The sequence below is a fragment of the Buteo buteo genome, chromosome 2 (assembly GCF_964188355.1).
Source record: "Buteo buteo chromosome 2, bButBut1.hap1.1, whole genome shotgun sequence".
Taxonomy (NCBI): Eukaryota; Metazoa; Chordata; class Aves; order Accipitriformes; family Accipitridae; genus Buteo; species Buteo buteo.
In genome coordinates this window covers 57,601,155-57,620,019 of record NC_134172.1, presented here as the reverse complement: position 1 = coordinate 57,620,019, position 18,865 = coordinate 57,601,155, and positions in this window count along the sequence as shown.

Below are 18,865 nucleotides of genomic sequence, written 5' to 3'. Positions count from 1 at the left end.
TGGAAAAGGGCGGAGGGCCATCTCCTCTGCCCCCGCCTTTGGGTCCTGTCCCGCCAGCGTCGCGCTCTGCGGCGTCGGCGCCTCGGGTGCCGGCCTGCAGCCTGGGAGATGCCTCTTCCACCTCCTTGGGGCGGGTGGAGGCGTGCGAGGCCTTTCTGCCCAGCCAAGGTGGCGGGGGGCAGGGGCTGGGGGGGGCTCCCTTCGTCCCCTCGGAGGAGCTGGGGCAAGTCCCCGGACCGGGGCCGGCGGGAGCGTGCGGTGTAAACCTGGGGTCGGAAGACAGACAGAGAGAGGTACTGCCGCTCTGCCTCCTGGGGTTACGGCGTGCAAAGGGCATTTTCTTCTTTTGAGGGCTCCGGGCCTTTTCTTGACCCTAATATTGCGCTAATATTGTCCCCGTTTTTCTAAATGGCACGGGGCGCTCTTTGGGTTTGTTCCCTACTAGCTAAATCCCGGAATTCCACCGATGCCTCGTCTTCACTTTGGCGCGAGTGCTGGCCTGAGCTTTTTGACCACCGTTTCCCTTCCAGAAAACTCGCCTGGGCAGAGCTGTACGCATTCCGATGCTTAACAACCCTGTGGGCCCGGCAGCCTGGCCACCACGGCTTCTTGGCACAAACCGCGTCTTTTGGTGCACAGGTGTACGAAAGGGAGCCGTGTCGTCGCATGCGTTCGCGCGGAGACCAAGTGGCTGCCAGTGTCTACCCTAACAGGAGCTGCTTCGGAAAGGCATCTCGTCTGCTAGTGAAACTCTCCCGTCGGAAAGATGAGAAACAGGCCAGAGAAAGCTGTCATATTTAGGAGAGAGGAGGTACAGATCGCCAGGCAGAGACGAACCAAGGCAGGCCAACCGCTGAGCCTCAAAGGTGGCCAAAGGGATACGGCAACGATGGCCAAGGGAGCCGTCCGGACAACTGTGGCTACCGGGACGGAGTAGTCGTTCTTACTCACACACGTATGTTATGTTATTCTGACACACGGTTACATCTCCGCGTTAACGTCGGAACTCTCTGATTTTCTGACAGCCCTCGTTTATGGCACGGGGATTAAAAAAACCACCACCACCACCACCACCACCACCACCAAAGGAACCAAAAACCCAACATAAACCCCCCTAGCAACCCCCAATTCGAGCGGTTTTCAGTGCATCCAATAAACTGGTCTTGGCCCAGACCGAGCAGGGGGCACCACGGGCACGTCACGCTGCAGACGGAGGAACAGGACTTTGGGAGGCAATCCCACGGAAAAACGGAAGTGCGCTTTTGGGACACCTTTGCTACGCTCGCCTGCAATGGCGAGGTAGAAGTCTTTGAAACCTTTGATCGGTCGGGAGCCTCCCCAGGCTGCCGTCCCGTCCTCGTAGGCTTTGAAGGAACCAGGGAGAGCCAGCCGCGCGCCCGAAGGTGGCCGTTCCGCAGTTGTCACGGTTGCAGGCCGCCAGCGGCCTGACAAAGAGATTGCGACAAGTTGTCGGGAACGGAAGCCAGCAGCGACTGCCCTGTGGAAAGGGGCGTGTGAAGTCCGCTGGAGTGAGTGAGGTCTCTGCGTTTCGGGGTTACCGCAGAGGCTGTGATGCGCTGAAGAGCAGGTGGGCGCCAGCGCGGGGCGAGGGGAGCGGGATGGGGATGGGGATGGGGATGGGGAGCAGTGTCGGGGCCGGGAGGGTGGGGGAAGTCGGTCCGGCCCCGGGCCGGGGAGGGTGTGCGCCGGCGTGAAGGCAAGCGGGTGGTGGGGAAAGCGGGGCCGGGGCGGGGCGGGGGGCCCAAGAGCGGCGCTGAGGCCCGTGCTGGCGGGGGCCGGTGTGGCGCCACACTACCCCCGGGGTGTCTGCAGGAAGAGCTAAGCAGGGGCGGCCCCGGTTACCACCGGGAAGGGAGACCGCTAAGCAGGGGAGACCCCTAAGCAGGGGCGGCGGCCCCGGTTACCACCGGGAAGGGAGACCGCCTTTTTCTTTTCCCTCTGCCCCTCCCCGGGGAGGGGTGGGGGTGGCTTCCCCCCTCCTCTCTTGCCCGGGATTTCCTCGTCCTCCCTCTCCAGCCTCCTGGCGCACCATGGGGAAATGGGCCGCAGGGCTGGAAAAGGGCGGAGGGCCATCTCCTCTGCCCCCGCCTTTGGGTCCTGTCCCGCCAGCGTCGCGCTCTGCGGCGTCGGCGCCTCGGGTGCCGGCCTGCAGCCTGGGAGATGCCTCTTCCACCTCCTTGGGGCGGGTGGAGGCGTGCGAGGCCTTTCTGCCCAGCCAAGGTGGCGGGGGGCAGGGGCTGGGGGGGGCTCCCTTCGTCCCCTCGGAGGAGCTGGGGCAAGTCCCGGACCGGGGCCGGCGGGAGCGTGCGGTGTAAACCTGGGGTCGGAAGACAGACAGAGAGAGGTACTGCCGCTCTGCCTCCTGGGGTTACGGCGTGCAAAGGGCATTTTCTTCTTTTGAGGGCTCCGGGCCTTTTCTTGACCCTAATATTGCGCTAATATTGTCCCCGTTTTTCTAAATGGCACGGGGCGCTCTTTGGGTTTGTTCCCTACTAGCTAAATCCCGGAATTCCACCGATGCCTCGTCTTCACTTTGGCGCGAGTGCTGGCCTGAGCTTTTTGACCACCGTTTCCCTTCCAGAAAACTCGCCTGGGCAGAGCTGTACGCATTCCGATGCTTAACAACCCTGTGGGCCCGGCAGCCTGGCCACCACGGCTTCTTGGCACAAACCGCGTCTTTTGGTGCACAGGTGTACGAAAGGGAGCCGTGTCGTCGCATGCGTTCGCGCGGAGACCAAGTGGCTGCCAGTGTCTACCCTAACAGGAGCTGCTTCGGAAAGGCATCTCGTCTGCTAGTGAAACTCTCCCGTCGGAAAGATGAGAAACAGGCCAGAGAAAGCTGTCATATTTAGGAGAGAGGAGGTACAGATCGCCAGGCAGAGACGAACCAAGGCAGGCCAACCGCTGAGCCTCAAAGGTGGCCAAAGGGATACGGCAACGATGGCCAAGGGAGCCGTCCGGACAACTGTGGCTACCGGGACGGAGTAGTCGTTCTTACTCACACACGTATGTTATGTTATTCTGACACACGGTTACATCTCCGCGTTAACGTCGGAACTCTCTGATTTTCTGACAGCCCTCGTTTATGGCACGGGGATTAAAAAAACCACCACCACCACCACCACCACCACCACCAAAGGAACCAAAAACCCAACATAAACCCCCCTAGCAACCCCCAATTCGAGCGGTTTTCAGTGCATCCAATAAACTGGTCTTGGCCCAGACCGAGCAGGGGGCACCACGGGCACGTCACGCTGCAGACGGAGGAACAGGACTTTGGGAGGCAATCCCACGGAAAAACGGAAGTGCGCTTTTGGGACACCTTTCCTACGCTCGCCTGCAATGGCGAGGTAGAAGTCTTTGAAACCTTTGATCGGTCGGGAGCCTCCCCAGGCTGCCGTCCCGTCCTCGTAGGCTTTGAAGGAACCAGGGAGAGCCAGCCGCGCGCCCGAAGGTGGCCGTTCCGCAGTTGTCACGGTTGCAGGCCGCCAGCGGCCTGACAAAGAGATTGCGACAAGTTGTCGGGAACGGAAGCCAGCAGCGACTGCCCTGTGGAAAGGGGCGTGTGAAGTCCGCTGGAGTGAGTGAGGTCTCTGCGTTTCGGGGTTACCGCAGAGGCTGTGATGCGCTGAAGAGCAGGTGGGCGCCAGCGCGGGGCGAGGGGAGCGGGATGGGGATGGGGATGGGGATGGGGAGCAGTGTCGGGGCCGGGAGGGTGGGGGAAGTCGGTCCGGCCCCGGGCCGGGGAGGGTGTGCGCCGGCGTGAAGGCAAGCGGGTGGTGGGGAAAGCGGGGCCGGGGCGGGGCGGGGGGCCCAAGAGCGGCGCTGAGGCCCGTGCTGGCGGGGGCCGGTGTGGCGCCACACTACCCCCGGGGTGTCTGCAGGAAGAGCTAAGCAGGGGCGGCCCCGGTTACCACCAGGAAGGGAGACCGCTAAGCAGGGGAGACCCCTAAGCAGGGGCGGCGGCCCCGGTTACCACCGGGAAGGGAGACCGCCTTTTTCTTTTCCCTCTGCCCCTCCCCGGGGAGGGGTGGGGGTGGCTTCCCCCCTCCTCTCTTGCCCGGGATTTCCTCGTCCTCCCTCTCCAGCCTCCTGGCGCACCATGGGGAAATGGGCCGCAGGGCTGGAAAAGGGCGGAGGGCCATCTCCTCTGCCCCCGCCTTTGGGTCCTGTCCCGCCAGCGTCGCGCTCTGCGGCGTCGGCGCCTCGGGTGCCGGCCTGCAGCCTGGGAGATGCCTCTTCCACCTCCTTGGGGCGGGTGGAGGCGTGCGAGGCCTTTCTGCCCAGCCAAGGTGGCGGGGGGCAGGGGCTGGGGGGGGCTCCCTTCGTCCCCTCGGAGGAGCTGGGGCAAGTCCCCGGACCGGGGCCGGCGGGAGCGTGCGGTGTAAACCTGGGGTCGGAAGACAGACAGAGAGAGGTACTGCCGCTCTGCCTCCTGGGGTTACGGCGTGCAAAGGGCATTTTCTTCTTTTGAGGGCTCCGGGCCTTTTCTTGACCCTAATATTGCGCTAATATTGTCCCCGTTTTTCTAAATGGCACGGGGCGCTCTTTGGGTTTGTTCCCTACTAGCTAAATCCCGGAATTCCACCGATGCCTCGTCTTCACTTTGGCGCGAGTGCTGGCCTGAGCTTTTTGACCACCGTTTCCCTTCCAGAAAACTCGCCTGGGCAGAGCTGTACGCATTCCGATGCTTAACAACCCTGTGGGCCCGGCAGCCTGGCCACCACGGCTTCTTGGCACAAACCGCGTCTTTTGGTGCACAGGTGTACGAAAGGGAGCCGTGTCGTCGCATGCGTTCGCGCGGAGACCAAGTGGCTGCCAGTGTCTACCCTAACAGGAGCTGCTTCGGAAAGGCATCTCGTCTGCTAGTGAAACTCTCCCGTCGGAAAGATGAGAAACAGGCCAGAGAAAGCTGTCATATTTAGGAGAGAGGAGGTACAGATCGCCAGGCAGAGACGAACCAAGGCAGGCCAACCGCTGAGCCTCAAAGGTGGCCAAAGGGATACGGCAACGATGGCCAAGGGAGCCGTCCGGACAACTGTGGCTACCGGGACGGAGTAGTCGTTCTTACTCACACACGTATGTTATGTTATTCTGACACACGGTTACATCTCCGCGTTAACGTCGGAACTCTCTGATTTTCTGACAGCCCTCGTTTATGGCACGGGGATTAAAAAAACCACCACCACCACCACCACCACCACCACCAAAGGAACCAAAAACCCAACATAAACCCCCCTAGCAACCCCCAATTCGAGCGGTTTTCAGTGCATCCAATAAACTGGTCTTGGCCCAGACCGAGCAGGGGGCACCACGGGCACGTCACGCTGCAGACGGAGGAACAGGACTTTGGGAGGCAATCCCACGGAAAAACGGAAGTGCGCTTTTGGGACACCTTTGCTACGCTCGCCTGCAATGGCGAGGTAGAAGTCTTTGAAACCTTTGATCGGTCGGGAGCCTCCCCAGGCTGCCGTCCCGTCCTCGTAGGCTTTGAAGGAACCAGGGAGAGCCAGCCGCGCGCCCGAAGGTGGCCGTTCCGCAGTTGTCACGGTTGCAGGCCGCCAGCGGCCTGACAAAGAGATTGCGACAAGTTGTCGGGAACGGAAGCCAGCAGCGACTGCCCTGTGGAAAGGGGCGTGTGAAGTCCGCTGGAGTGAGTGAGGTCTCTGCGTTTCGGGGTTACCGCAGAGGCTGTGATGCGCTGAAGAGCAGGTGGGCGCCAGCGCGGGGCGAGGGGAGCGGGATGGGGATGGGGATGGGGATGGGGAGCAGTGTCGGGGCCGGGAGGGTGGGGGAAGTCGGTCCGGCCCCGGGCCGGGGAGGGTGTGCGCCGGCGTGAAGGCAAGCGGGTGGTGGGGAAAGCGGGGCCGGGGCGGGGCGGGGGGCCCAAGAGCGGCGCTGAGGCCCGTGCTGGCGGGGGCCAGTGTGGCGCCACACTACCCCCGGGGTGTCTGCAGGAAGAGCTAAGCAGGGGCGGCCCCGGTTACCACCGGGAAGGGAGACCGCTAAGCAGGGGAGACCCCTAAGCAGGGGCGGCGGCCCCGGTTACCACCGGGAAGGGAGACCGCCAAGCAGGGGAGCCCCCTAAGCAGGGGCGGCGGCCCCGGTTACCACCGGGAAGGGAGACCGCCTTTTTCTTTTCCCTCTGCCCCTCCCCGGGGAGGGGTGGGGGTGGCTTCCCCCCTCCTCTCTTGCCCGGGATTTCCTCGTCCTCCCTCTCCAGCCTCCTGGCGCACCATGGGGAAATGGGCCGCAGGGCTGGAAAAGGGCGGAGGGCCATCTCCTCTGCCCCCGCCTTTGGGTCCTGTCCCGCCAGCGTCGCGCTCTGCGGCGTCGGCGCCTCGGGTGCCGGCCTGCAGCCTGGGAGATGCCTCTTCCACCTCCTTGGGGCGGGTGGAGGCGTGCGAGGCCTTTCTGCCCAGCCAAGGTGGCGGCGGGCAGGGGCTGGGGGGGGCTCCCTTCGTCCCCTCGGAGGAGCTGGGGCAAGTCCCGGACCGGGGCCGGCGGGAGCGTGCGGTGTAAACCTGGGGTCGGAAGACAGACAGAGAGAGGTACTGCCGCTCTGCCTCCTGGGGTTACGGCGTGCAAAGGGCATTTTCTTCTTTTGAGGGCTCCGGGCCTTTTCTTGACCCTAATATTGCGCTAATATTGTCCCCGTTTTTCTAAATGGCACGGGGCGCTCTTTGGGTTTGTTCCCTACTAGCTAAATCCCGGAATTCCACCGATGCCTCGTCTTCACTTTGGCGCGAGTGCTGGCCTGAGCTTTTTGACCACCGTTTCCCTTCCAGAAAACTCGCCTGGGCAGAGCTGTACGCATTCCGATGCTTAACAACCCTGTGGGCCCGGCAGCCTGGCCACCACGGCTTCTTGGCACAAACCGCGTCTTTTGGTGCACAGGTGTACGAAAGGGAGCCGTGTCGTCGCATGCGTTCGCGCGGAGACCAAGTGGCTGCCAGTGTCTACCCTAACAGGAGCTGCTTCGGAAAGGCATCTCGTCTGCTAGTGAAACTCTCCCGTCGGAAAGATGAGAAACAGGCCAGAGAAAGCTGTCATATTTAGGAGAGAGGAGGTACAGATCGCCAGGCAGAGACGAACCAAGGCAGGCCAACCGCTGAGCCTCAAAGGTGGCCAAAGGGATACGGCAACGATGGCCAAGGGAGCCGTCCGGACAACTGTGGCTACCGGGACGGAGTAGTCGTTCTTACTCACACACGTATGTTATGTTATTCTGACACACGGTTACATCTCCGCGTTAACGTCGGAACTCTCTGATTTTCTGACAGCCCTCGTTTATGGCACGGGGATTAAAAAAACCACCACCACCACCACCACCACCACCACCAAAGGAACCAAAAACCCAACATAAACCCCCCTAGCAACCCCCAATTCGAGCGGTTTTCAGTGCATCCAATAAACTGGTCTTGGCCCAGACCGAGCAGGGGGCACCACGGGCACGTCACGCTGCAGACGGAGGAACAGGACTTTGGGAGGCAATCCCACGGAAAAACGGAAGTGCGCTTTTGGGACACCTTTGCTACGCTCGCCTGCAATGGCGAGGTAGAAGTCTTTGAAACCTTTGATCGGTCGGGAGCCTCCCCAGGCTGCCGTCCCGTCCTCGTAGGCTTTGAAGGAACCAGGGAGAGCCAGCCGCGCGCCCGAAGGTGGCCGTTCCGCAGTTGTCACGGTTGCAGGCCGCCAGCGGCCTGACAAAGAGATTGCGACAAGTTGTCGGGAACGGAAGCCAGCAGCGACTGCCCTGTGGAAAGGGGCGTGTGAAGTCCGCTGGAGTGAGTGAGGTCTCTGCGTTTCGGGGTTACCGCAGAGGCTGTGATGCGCTGAAGAGCAGGTGGGCGCCAGCGCGGGGCGAGGGGAGCGGGATGGGGATGGGGATGGGGATGGGGAGCAGTGTCGGGGCCGGGAGGGTGGGGGAAGTCGGTCCGGCCCCGGGCCGGGGAGGGTGTGCGCCGGCGTGAAGGCAAGCGGGTGGTGGGGAAAGCGGGGCCGGGGCGGGGCGGGGGGCCCAAGAGCGGCGCTGAGGCCCGTGCTGGCGGGGGCCGGTGTGGCGCCACACTACCCCCGGGGTGTCTGCAGGAAGAGCTAAGCAGGGGCGGCCCCGGTTACCACCGGGAAGGGAGACCGCTAAGCAGGGGAGACCCCTAAGCAGGGGCGGCGGCCCCGGTTACCACCGGGAAGGGAGACCGCCTTTTTCTTTTCCCTCTGCCCCTCCCCGGGGAGGGGTGGGGGTGGCTTCCCCCCTCCTCTCTTGCCCGGGATTTCCTCGTCCTCCCTCTCCAGCCTCCTGGCGCACCATGGGGAAATGGGCCGCAGGGCTGGAAAAGGGCGGAGGGCCATCTCCTCTGCCCCCGCCTTTGGGTCCTGTCCCGCCAGCGTCGCGCTCTGCGGCGTCGGCGCCTCGGGTGCCGGCCTGCAGCCTGGGAGATGCCTCTTCCACCTCCTTGGGGCGGGTGGAGGCGTGCGAGGCCTTTCTGCCCAGCCAAGGTGGCGGCGGGCAGGGGCTGGGGGGGGCTCCCTTCGTCCCCTCGGAGGAGCTGGGGCAAGTCCCGGACCGGGGCCGGCGGGAGCGTGCGGTGTAAACCTGGGGTCGGAAGACAGACAGAGAGAGGTACTGCCGCTCTGCCTCCTGGGGTTACGGCGTGCAAAGGGCATTTTCTTCTTTTGAGGGCTCCGGGCCTTTTCTTGACCCTAATATTGCGCTAATATTGTCCCCGTTTTTCTAAATGGCACGGGGCGCTCTTTGGGTTTGTTCCCTACTAGCTAAATCCCGGAATTCCACCGATGCCTCGTCTTCACTTTGGCGCGAGTGCTGGCCTGAGCTTTTTGACCACCGTTTCCCTTCCAGAAAACTCGCCTGGGCAGAGCTGTACGCATTCCGATGCTTAACAACCCTGTGGGCCCGGCAGCCTGGCCACCACGGCTTCTTGGCACAAACCGCGTCTTTTGGTGCACAGGTGTACGAAAGGGAGCCGTGTCGTCGCATGCGTTCGCGCGGAGACCAAGTGGCTGCCAGTGTCTACCCTAACAGGAGCTGCTTCGGAAAGGCATCTCGTCTGCTAGTGAAACTCTCCCGTCGGAAAGATGAGAAACAGGCCAGAGAAAGCTGTCATATTTAGGAGAGAGGAGGTACAGATCGCCAGGCAGAGACGAACCAAGGCAGGCCAACCGCTGAGCCTCAAAGGTGGCCAAAGGGATACGGCAACGATGGCCAAGGGAGCCGTCCGGACAACTGTGGCTACCGGGACGGAGTAGTCGTTCTTACTCACACACGTATGTTATGTTATTCTGACACACGGTTACATCTCCGCGTTAACGTCGGAACTCTCTGATTTTCTGACAGCCCTCGTTTATGGCACGGGGATTAAAAAAACCACCACCACCACCACCACCACCACCACCAAAGGAACCAAAAACCCAACATAAACCCCCCTAGCAACCCCCAATTCGAGCGGTTTTCAGTGCATCCAATAAACTGGTCTTGGCCCAGACCGAGCAGGGGGCACCACGGGCACGTCACGCTGCAGACGGAGGAACAGGACTTTGGGAGGCAATCCCACGGAAAAACGGAAGTGCGCTTTTGGGACACCTTTGCTACGCTCGCCTGCAATGGCGAGGTAGAAGTCTTTGAAACCTTTGATCGGTCGGGAGCCTCCCCAGGCTGCCGTCCCGTCCTCGTAGGCTTTGAAGGAACCAGGGAGAGCCAGCCGCGCGCCCGAAGGTGGCCGTTCCGCAGTTGTCACGGTTGCAGGCCGCCAGCGGCCTGACAAAGAGATTGCGACAAGTTGTCGGGAACGGAAGCCAGCAGCGACTGCCCTGTGGAAAGGGGCGTGTGAAGTCCGCTGGAGTGAGTGAGGTCTCTGCGTTTCGGGGTTACCGCAGAGGCTGTGATGCGCTGAAGAGCAGGTGGGCGCCAGCGCGGGGCGAGGGGAGCGGGATGGGGATGGGGATGGGGATGGGGAGCAGTGTCGGGGCCGGGAGGGTGGGGGAAGTCGGTCCGGCCCCGGGCCGGGGAGGGTGTGCGCCGGCGTGAAGGCAAGCGGGTGGTGGGGAAAGCGGGGCCGGGGCGGGGCGGGGGGCCCAAGAGCGGCGCTGAGGCCCGTGCTGGCGGGGGCCGGTGTGGCGCCACACTACCCCCGGGGTGTCTGCAGGAAGAGCTAAGCAGGGGCGGCCCCGGTTACCACCAGGAAGGGAGACCGCTAAGCAGGGGAGACCCCTAAGCAGGGGCGGCGGCCCCGGTTACCACCGGGAAGGGAGACCGCCTTTTTCTTTTCCCTCTGCCCCTCCCCGGGGAGGGGTGGGGGTGGCTTCCCCCCTCCTCTCTTGCCCGGGATTTCCTCGTCCTCCCTCTCCAGCCTCCTGGCGCACCATGGGGAAATGGGCCGCAGGGCTGGAAAAGGGCGGAGGGCCATCTCCTCTGCCCCCGCCTTTGGGTCCTGTCCCGCCAGCGTCGCGCTCTGCGGCGTCGGCGCCTCGGGTGCCGGCCTGCAGCCTGGGAGATGCCTCTTCCACCTCCTTGGGGCGGGTGGAGGCGTGCGAGGCCTTTCTGCCCAGCCAAGGTGGCGGGGGGCAGGGGCTGGGGGGGGCTCCCTTCGTCCCCTCGGAGGAGCTGGGGCAAGTCCCCGGACCGGGGCCGGCGGGAGCGTGCGGTGTAAACCTGGGGTCGGAAGACAGACAGAGAGAGGTACTGCCGCTCTGCCTCCTGGGGTTACGGCGTGCAAAGGGCATTTTCTTCTTTTGAGGGCTCCGGGCCTTTTCTTGACCCTAATATTGCGCTAATATTGTCCCCGTTTTTCTAAATGGCACGGGGCGCTCTTTGGGTTTGTTCCCTACTAGCTAAATCCCGGAATTCCACCGATGCCTCGTCTTCACTTTGGCGCGAGTGCTGGCCTGAGCTTTTTGACCACCGTTTCCCTTCCAGAAAACTCGCCTGGGCAGAGCTGTACGCATTCCGATGCTTAACAACCCTGTGGGCCCGGCAGCCTGGCCACCACGGCTTCTTGGCACAAACCGCGTCTTTTGGTGCACAGGTGTACGAAAGGGAGCCGTGTCGTCGCATGCGTTCGCGCGGAGACCAAGTGGCTGCCAGTGTCTACCCTAACAGGAGCTGCTTCGGAAAGGCATCTCGTCTGCTAGTGAAACTCTCCCGTCGGAAAGATGAGAAACAGGCCAGAGAAAGCTGTCATATTTAGGAGAGAGGAGGTACAGATCGCCAGGCAGAGACGAACCAAGGCAGGCCAACCGCTGAGCCTCAAAGGTGGCCAAAGGGATACGGCAACGATGGCCAAGGGAGCCGTCCGGACAACTGTGGCTACCGGGACGGAGTAGTCGTTCTTACTCACACACGTATGTTATGTTATTCTGACACACGGTTACATCTCCGCGTTAACGTCGGAACTCTCTGATTTTCTGACAGCCCTCGTTTATGGCACGGGGATTAAAAAAACCACCACCACCACCACCACCACCACCACCACCACCAAAGGAACCAAAAACCCAACATAAACCCCCCTAGCAACCCCCAATTCGAGCGGTTTTCAGTGCATCCAATAAACTGGTCTTGGCCCAGACCGAGCAGGGGGCACCACGGGCACGTCACGCTGCAGACGGAGGAACAGGACTTTGGGAGGCAATCCCACGGAAAAACGGAAGTGCGCTTTTGGGACACCTTTGCTACGCTCGCCTGCAATGGCGAGGTAGAAGTCTTTGAAACCTTTGATCGGTCGGGAGCCTCCCCAGGCTGCCGTCCCGTCCTCGTAGGCTTTGAAGGAACCAGGGAGAGCCAGCCGCGCGCCCGAAGGTGGCCGTTCCGCAGTTGTCACGGTTGCAGGCCGCCAGCGGCCTGACAAAGAGATTGCGACAAGTTGTCGGGAACGGAAGCCAGCAGCGACTGCCCTGTGGAAAGGGGCGTGTGAAGTCCGCTGGAGTGAGTGAGGTCTCTGCGTTTCGGGGTTACCGCAGAGGCTGTGATGCGCTGAAGAGCAGGTGGGCGCCAGCGCGGGGCGAGGGGAGCGGGATGGGGATGGGGATGGGGATGGGGAGCAGTGTCGGGGCCGGGAGGGTGGGGGAAGTCGGTCCGGCCCCGGGCCGGGGAGGGTGTGCGCCGGCGTGAAGGCAAGCGGGTGGTGGGGAAAGCGGGGCCGGGGCGGGGCGGGGGGCCCAAGAGCGGCGCTGAGGCCCGTGCTGGCGGGGGCCGGTGTGGCGCCACACTACCCCCGGGGTGTCTGCAGGAAGAGCTAAGCAGGGGCGGCCCCGGTTACCACCGGGAAGGGAGACCGCTAAGCAGGGGAGACCCCTAAGCAGGGGCGGCGGCCCCGGTTACCACCGGGAAGGGAGACCGCCTTTTTCTTTTCCCTCTGCCCCTCCCCGGGGAGGGGTGGGGGTGGCTTCCCCCCTCCTCTCTTGCCCGGGATTTCCTCGTCCTCCCTCTCCAGCCTCCTGGCGCACCATGGGGAAATGGGCCGCAGGGCTGGAAAAGGGCGGAGGGCCATCTCCTCTGCCCCCGCCTTTGGGTCCTGTCCCGCCAGCGTCGCGCTCTGCGGCGTCGGCGCCTCGGGTGCCGGCCTGCAGCCTGGGAGATGCCTCTTCCACCTCCTTGGGGCGGGTGGAGGCGTGCGAGGCCTTTCTGCCCAGCCAAGGTGGCGGGGGGCAGGGGCTGGGGGGGGCTCCCTTCGTCCCCTCGGAGGAGCTGGGGCAAGTCCCCGGACCGGGGCCGGCGGGAGCGTGCGGTGTAAACCTGGGGTCGGAAGACAGACAGAGAGAGGTACTGCCGCTCTGCCTCCTGGGGTTACGGCGTGCAAAGGGCATTTTCTTCTTTTGAGGGCTCCGGGCCTTTTCTTGACCCTAATATTGCGCTAATATTGTCCCCGTTTTTCTAAATGGCACGGGGCGCTCTTTGGGTTTGTTCCCTACTAGCTAAATCCCGGAATTCCACCGATGCCTCGTCTTCACTTTGGCGCGAGTGCTGGCCTGAGCTTTTTGACCACCGTTTCCCTTCCAGAAAACTCGCCTGGGCAGAGCTGTACGCATTCCGATGCTTAACAACCCTGTGGGCCCGGCAGCCTGGCCACCACGGCTTCTTGGCACAAACCGCGTCTTTTGGTGCACAGGTGTACGAAAGGGAGCCGTGTCGTCGCATGCGTTCGCGCGGAGACCAAGTGGCTGCCAGTGTCTACCCTAACAGGAGCTGCTTCGGAAAGGCATCTCGTCTGCTAGTGAAACTCTCCCGTCGGAAAGATGAGAAACAGGCCAGAGAAAGCTGTCATATTTAGGAGAGAGGAGGTACAGATCGCCAGGCAGAGACGAACCAAGGCAGGCCAACCGCTGAGCCTCAAAGGTGGCCAAAGGGATACGGCAACGATGGCCAAGGGAGCCGTCCGGACAACTGTGGCTACCGGGACGGAGTAGTCGTTCTTACTCACACACGTATGTTATGTTATTCTGACACACGGTTACATCTCCGCGTTAACGTCGGAACTCTCTGATTTTCTGACAGCCCTCGTTTATGGCACGGGGATTAAAAAAACCACCACCACCACCACCACCACCACCACCAAAGGAACCAAAAACCCAACATAAACCCCCCTAGCAACCCCCAATTCGAGCGGTTTTCAGTGCATCCAATAAACTGGTCTTGGCCCAGACCGAGCAGGGGGCACCACGGGCACGTCACGCTGCAGACGGAGGAACAGGACTTTGGGAGGCAATCCCACGGAAAAACGGAAGTGCGCTTTTGGGACACCTTTGCTACGCTCGCCTGCAATGGCGAGGTAGAAGTCTTTGAAACCTTTGATCGGTCGGGAGCCTCCCCAGGCTGCCGTCCCGTCCTCGTAGGCTTTGAAGGAACCAGGGAGAGCCAGCCGCGCGCCCGAAGGTGGCCGTTCCGCAGTTGTCACGGTTGCAGGCCGCCAGCGGCCTGACAAAGAGATTGCGACAAGTTGTCGGGAACGGAAGCCAGCAGCGACTGCCCTGTGGAAAGGGGCGTGTGAAGTCCGCTGGAGTGAGTGAGGTCTCTGCGTTTCGGGGTTACCGCAGAGGCTGTGATGCGCTGAAGAGCAGGTGGGCGCCAGCGCGGGGCGAGGGGAGCGGGATGGGGATGGGGATGGGGATGGGGAGCAGTGTCGGGGCCGGGAGGGTGGGGGAAGTCGGTCCGGCCCCGGGCCGGGGAGGGTGTGCGCCGGCGTGAAGGCAAGCGGGTGGTGGGGAAAGCGGGGCCGGGGCGGGGCGGGGGGCCCAAGAGCGGCGCTGAGGCCCGTGCTGGCGGGGGCCGGTGTGGCGCCACACTACCCCCGGGGTGTCTGCAGGAAGAGCTAAGCAGGGGCGGCCCCGGTTACCACCGGGAAGGGAGACCGCTAAGCAGGGGAGACCCCTAAGCAGGGGCGGCGGCCCCGGTTACCACCGGGAAGGGAGACCGCCTTTTTCTTTTCCCTCTGCCCCTCCCCGGGGAGGGGTGGGGGTGGCTTCCCCCCTCCTCTCTTGCCCGGGATTTCCTCGTCCTCCCTCTCCAGCCTCCTGGCGCACCATGGGGAAATGGGCCGCAGGGCTGGAAAAGGGCGGAGGGCCATCTCCTCTGCCCCCGCCTTTGGGTCCTGTCCCGCCAGCGTCGCGCTCTGCGGCGTCGGCGCCTCGGGTGCCGGCCTGCAGCCTGGGAGATGCCTCTTCCACCTCCTTGGGGCGGGTGGAGGCGTGCGAGGCCTTTCTGCCCAGCCAAGGTGGCGGGGGGCAGGGGCTGGGGGGGGCTCCCTTCGTCCCCTCGGAGGAGCTGGGGCAAGTCCCCGGACCGGGGCCGGCGGGAGCGTGCGGTGTAAACCTGGGGTCGGAAGACAGACAGAGAGAGGTACTGCCGCTCTGCCTCCTGGGGTTACGGCGTGCAAAGGGCATTTTCTTCTTTTGAGGGCTCCGGGCCTTTTCTTGACCCTAATATTGCGCTAATATTGTCCCCGTTTTTCTAAATGGCACGGGGCGCTCTTTGGGTTTGTTCCCTACTAGCTAAATCCCGGAATTCCACCGATGCCTCGTCTTCACTTTGGCGCGAGTGCTGGCCTGAGCTTTTTGACCACCGTTTCCCTTCCAGAAAACTCGCCTGGGCAGAGCTGTACGCATTCCGATGCTTAACAACCCTGTGGGCCCGGCAGCCTGGCCACCACGGCTTCTTGGCACAAACCGCGTCTTTTGGTGCACAGGTGTACGAAAGGGAGCCGTGTCGTCGCATGCGTTCGCGCGGAGACCAAGTGGCTGCCAGTGTCTACCCTAACAGGAGCTGCTTCGGAAAGGCATCTCGTCTGCTAGTGAAACTCTCCCGTCGGAAAGATGAGAAACAGGCCAGAGAAAGCTGTCATATTTAGGAGAGAGGAGGTACAGATCGCCAGGCAGAGACGAACCAAGGCAGGCCAACCGCTGAGCCTCAAAGGTGGCCAAAGGGATACGGCAACGATGGCCAAGGGAGCCGTCCGGACAACTGTGGCTACCGGGACGGAGTAGTCGTTCTTACTCACACACGTATGTTATGTTATTCTGACACACGGTTACATCTCCGCGTTAACGTCGGAACTCTCTGATTTTCTGACAGCCCTCGTTTATGGCACGGGGATTAAAAAAACCACCACCACCACCACCACCACCACCACCAAAGGAACCAAAAACCCAACATAAACCCCCCTAGCAACCCCCAATTCGAGCGGTTTTCAGTGCATCCAATAAACTGGTCTTGGCCCAGACCGAGCAGGGGGCACCACGGGCACGTCACGCTGCAGACGGAGGAACAGGACTTTGGGAGGCAATCCCACGGAAAAACGGAAGTGCGCTTTTGGGACACCTTTGCTACGCTCGCCTGCAATGGCGAGGTAGAAGTCTTTGAAACCTTTGATCGGTCGGGAGCCTCCCCAGGCTGCCGTCCCGTCCTCGTAGGCTTTGAAGGAACCAGGGAGAGCCAGCCGCGCGCCCGAAGGTGGCCGTTCCGCAGTTGTCACGGTTGCAGGCCGCCAGCGGCCTGACAAAGAGATTGCGACAAGTTGTCGGGAACGGAAGCCAGCAGCGACTGCCCTGTGGAAAGGGGCGTGTGAAGTCCGCTGGAGTGAGTGAGGTCTCTGCGTTTCGGGGTTACCGCAGAGGCTGTGATGCGCTGAAGAGCAGGTGGGCGCCAGCGCGGGGCGAGGGGAGCGGGATGGGGATGGGGATGGGGATGGGGAGCAGTGTCGGGGCCGGGAGGGTGGGGGAAGTCGGTCCGGCCCCGGGCCGGGGAGGGTGTGCGCCGGCGTGAAGGCAAGCGGGTGGTGGGGAAAGCGGGGCCGGGGCGGGGCGGGGGGCCCAAGAGCGGCGCTGAGGCCCGTGCTGGCGGGGGCCGGTGTGGCGCCACACTACCCCCGGGGTGTCTGCAGGAAGAGCTAAGCAGGGGCGGCCCCGGTTACCACCGGGAAGGGAGACCGCTAAGCAGGGGAGACCCCTAAGCAGGGGCGGCGGCCCCGGTTACCACCGGGAAGGGAGACCGCCTTTTTCTTTTCCCTCTGCCCCTCCCCGGGGAGGGGTGGGGGTGGCTTCCCCCCTCCTCTCTTGCCCGGGATTTCCTCGTCCTCCCTCTCCAGCCTCCTGGCGCACCATGGGGAAATGGGCCGCAGGGCTGGAAAAGGGCGGAGGGCCATCTCCTCTGCCCCCGCCTTTGGGTCCTGTCCCGCCAGCGTCGCGCTCTGCGGCGTCGGCGCCTCGGGTGCCGGCCTGCAGCCTGGGAGATGCCTCTTCCACCTCCTTGGGGCGGGTGGAGGCGTGCGAGGCCTTTCTGCCCAGCCAAGGTGGCGGGGGGCAGGGGCTGGGGGGGGCTCCCTTCGTCCCCTCGGAGGAGCTGGGGCAAGTCCCCGGACCGGGGCCGGCGGGAGCGTGCGGTGTAAACCTGGGGTCGGAAGACAGACAGAGAGAGGTACTGCCGCTCTGCCTCCTGGGGTTACGGCGTGCAAAGGGCATTTTCTTCTTTTGAGGGCTCCGGGCCTTTTCTTGACCCTAATATTGCGCTAATATTGTCCCCGTTTTTCTAAATGGCACGGGGCGCTCTTTGGGTTTGTTCCCTACTAGCTAAATCCCGGAATTCCACCGATGCCTCGTCTTCACTTTGGCGCGAGTGCTGGCCTGAGCTTTTTGACCACCGTTTCCCTTCCAGAAAACTCGCCTGGGCAGAGCTGTACGCATTCCGATGCTTAACAACCCTGTGGGCCCGGCAGCCTGGCCACCACGGCTTCTTGGCACAAACCGCGTCTTTTGGTGCACAGGTGTACGAAAGGGAGCCGTGTCGTCGCATGCGTTCGCGCGGAGACCAAGTGGCTGCCAGTGTCTACCCTAACAGGAGCTGCTTCGGAAAGGCATCTCGTCTGCTAGTGAAACTCTCCCGTCGGAAAGATGAGAAACAGGCCAGAGAAAGCTGTCATATTTAGGAGAGAGGAGGTACAGATCGCCAGGCAGAGACGAACCAAGGCAGGCCAACCGCTGAGCCTCAAAGGTGGCCAAAGGGATACGGCAACGATGGCCAAGGGAGCCGTCCGGACAACTGTGGCTACCGGGACGGAGTAGTCGTTCTTACTCACACACGTATGTTATGTTATTCTGACACACGGTTACATCTCCGCGTTAACGTCGGAACTCTCTGATTTTCTGACAGCCCTCGTTTATGGCACGGGGATTAAAAAAACCACCACCACCACCACCACCACCACCACCAAAGGAACCAAAAACCCAACATAAACCCCCCTAGCAACCCCCAATTCGAGCGGTTTTCAGTGCATCCAATAAACTGGTCTTGGCCCAGACCGAGCAGGGGGCACCACGGGCACGTCACGCTGCAGACGGAGGAACAGGACTTTGGGAGGCAATCCCACGGAAAAACGGAAGTGCGCTTTTGGGACACCTTTCCTACGCTCGCCTGCAATGGCGAGGTAGAAGTCTTTGAAACCTTTGATCGGTCGGGAGCCTCCCCAGGCTGCCGTCCCGTCCTCGTAGGCTTTGAAGGAACCAGGGAGAGCCAGCCGCGCGCCCGAAGGTGGCCGTTCCGCAGTTGTCACGGTTGCAGGCCGCCAGCGGCCTGACAAAGAGATTGCGACAAGTTGTCGGGAACGGAAGCCAGCAGCGACTGCCCTGTGGAAAGGGGCGTGTGAAGTCCGCTGGAGTGAGTGAGGTCTCTGCGTTTCGGGGTTACCGCAGAGGCTGTGATGCGCTGAAGAGCAGGTGGGCGCCAGCGCGGGGCGAGGGGAGCGGGATGGGGATGGGGATGGGGATGGGGAGCAGTGTCGGGGCCGGGAGGGTGGGGGAAGTCGGTCCGGCCCCGGGCCGGGGAGGGTGTGCGCCGGCGTGAAGGCAAGCGGGTGGTGGGGAAAGCGGGGCCGGGGCGGGGCGGGGGGCCCAAGAGCGGCGCTGAGGCCCGTGCTGGCGGGGGCCGGTGTGGCGCCACACTACCCCCGGGGTGTCTGCAGGAAGAGCTAAGCAGGGGCGGCCCCGGTTACCACCAGGAAGGGAGACCGCTAAGCAGGGGAGACCCCTAAGCAGGGGCGGCGGCCCCGGTTACCACCGGGAAGGGAGACCGCCTTTTTCTTTTCCCTCTGCCCCTCCCCGGGGAGGGGTGGGGGTGGCTTCCCCCCTCCTCTCTTGCCCGGGATTTCCTCGTCCTCCCTCTCCAGCCTCCTGGCGCACCATGGGGAAATGGGCCGCAGGGCTGGAAAAGGGCGGAGGGCCATCTCCTCTGCCCCCGCCTTTGGGTCCTGTCCCGCCAGCGTCGCGCTCTGCGGCGTCGGCGCCTCGGGTGCCGGCCTGCAGCCTGGGAGATGCCTCTTCCACCTCCTTGGGGCGGGTGGAGGCG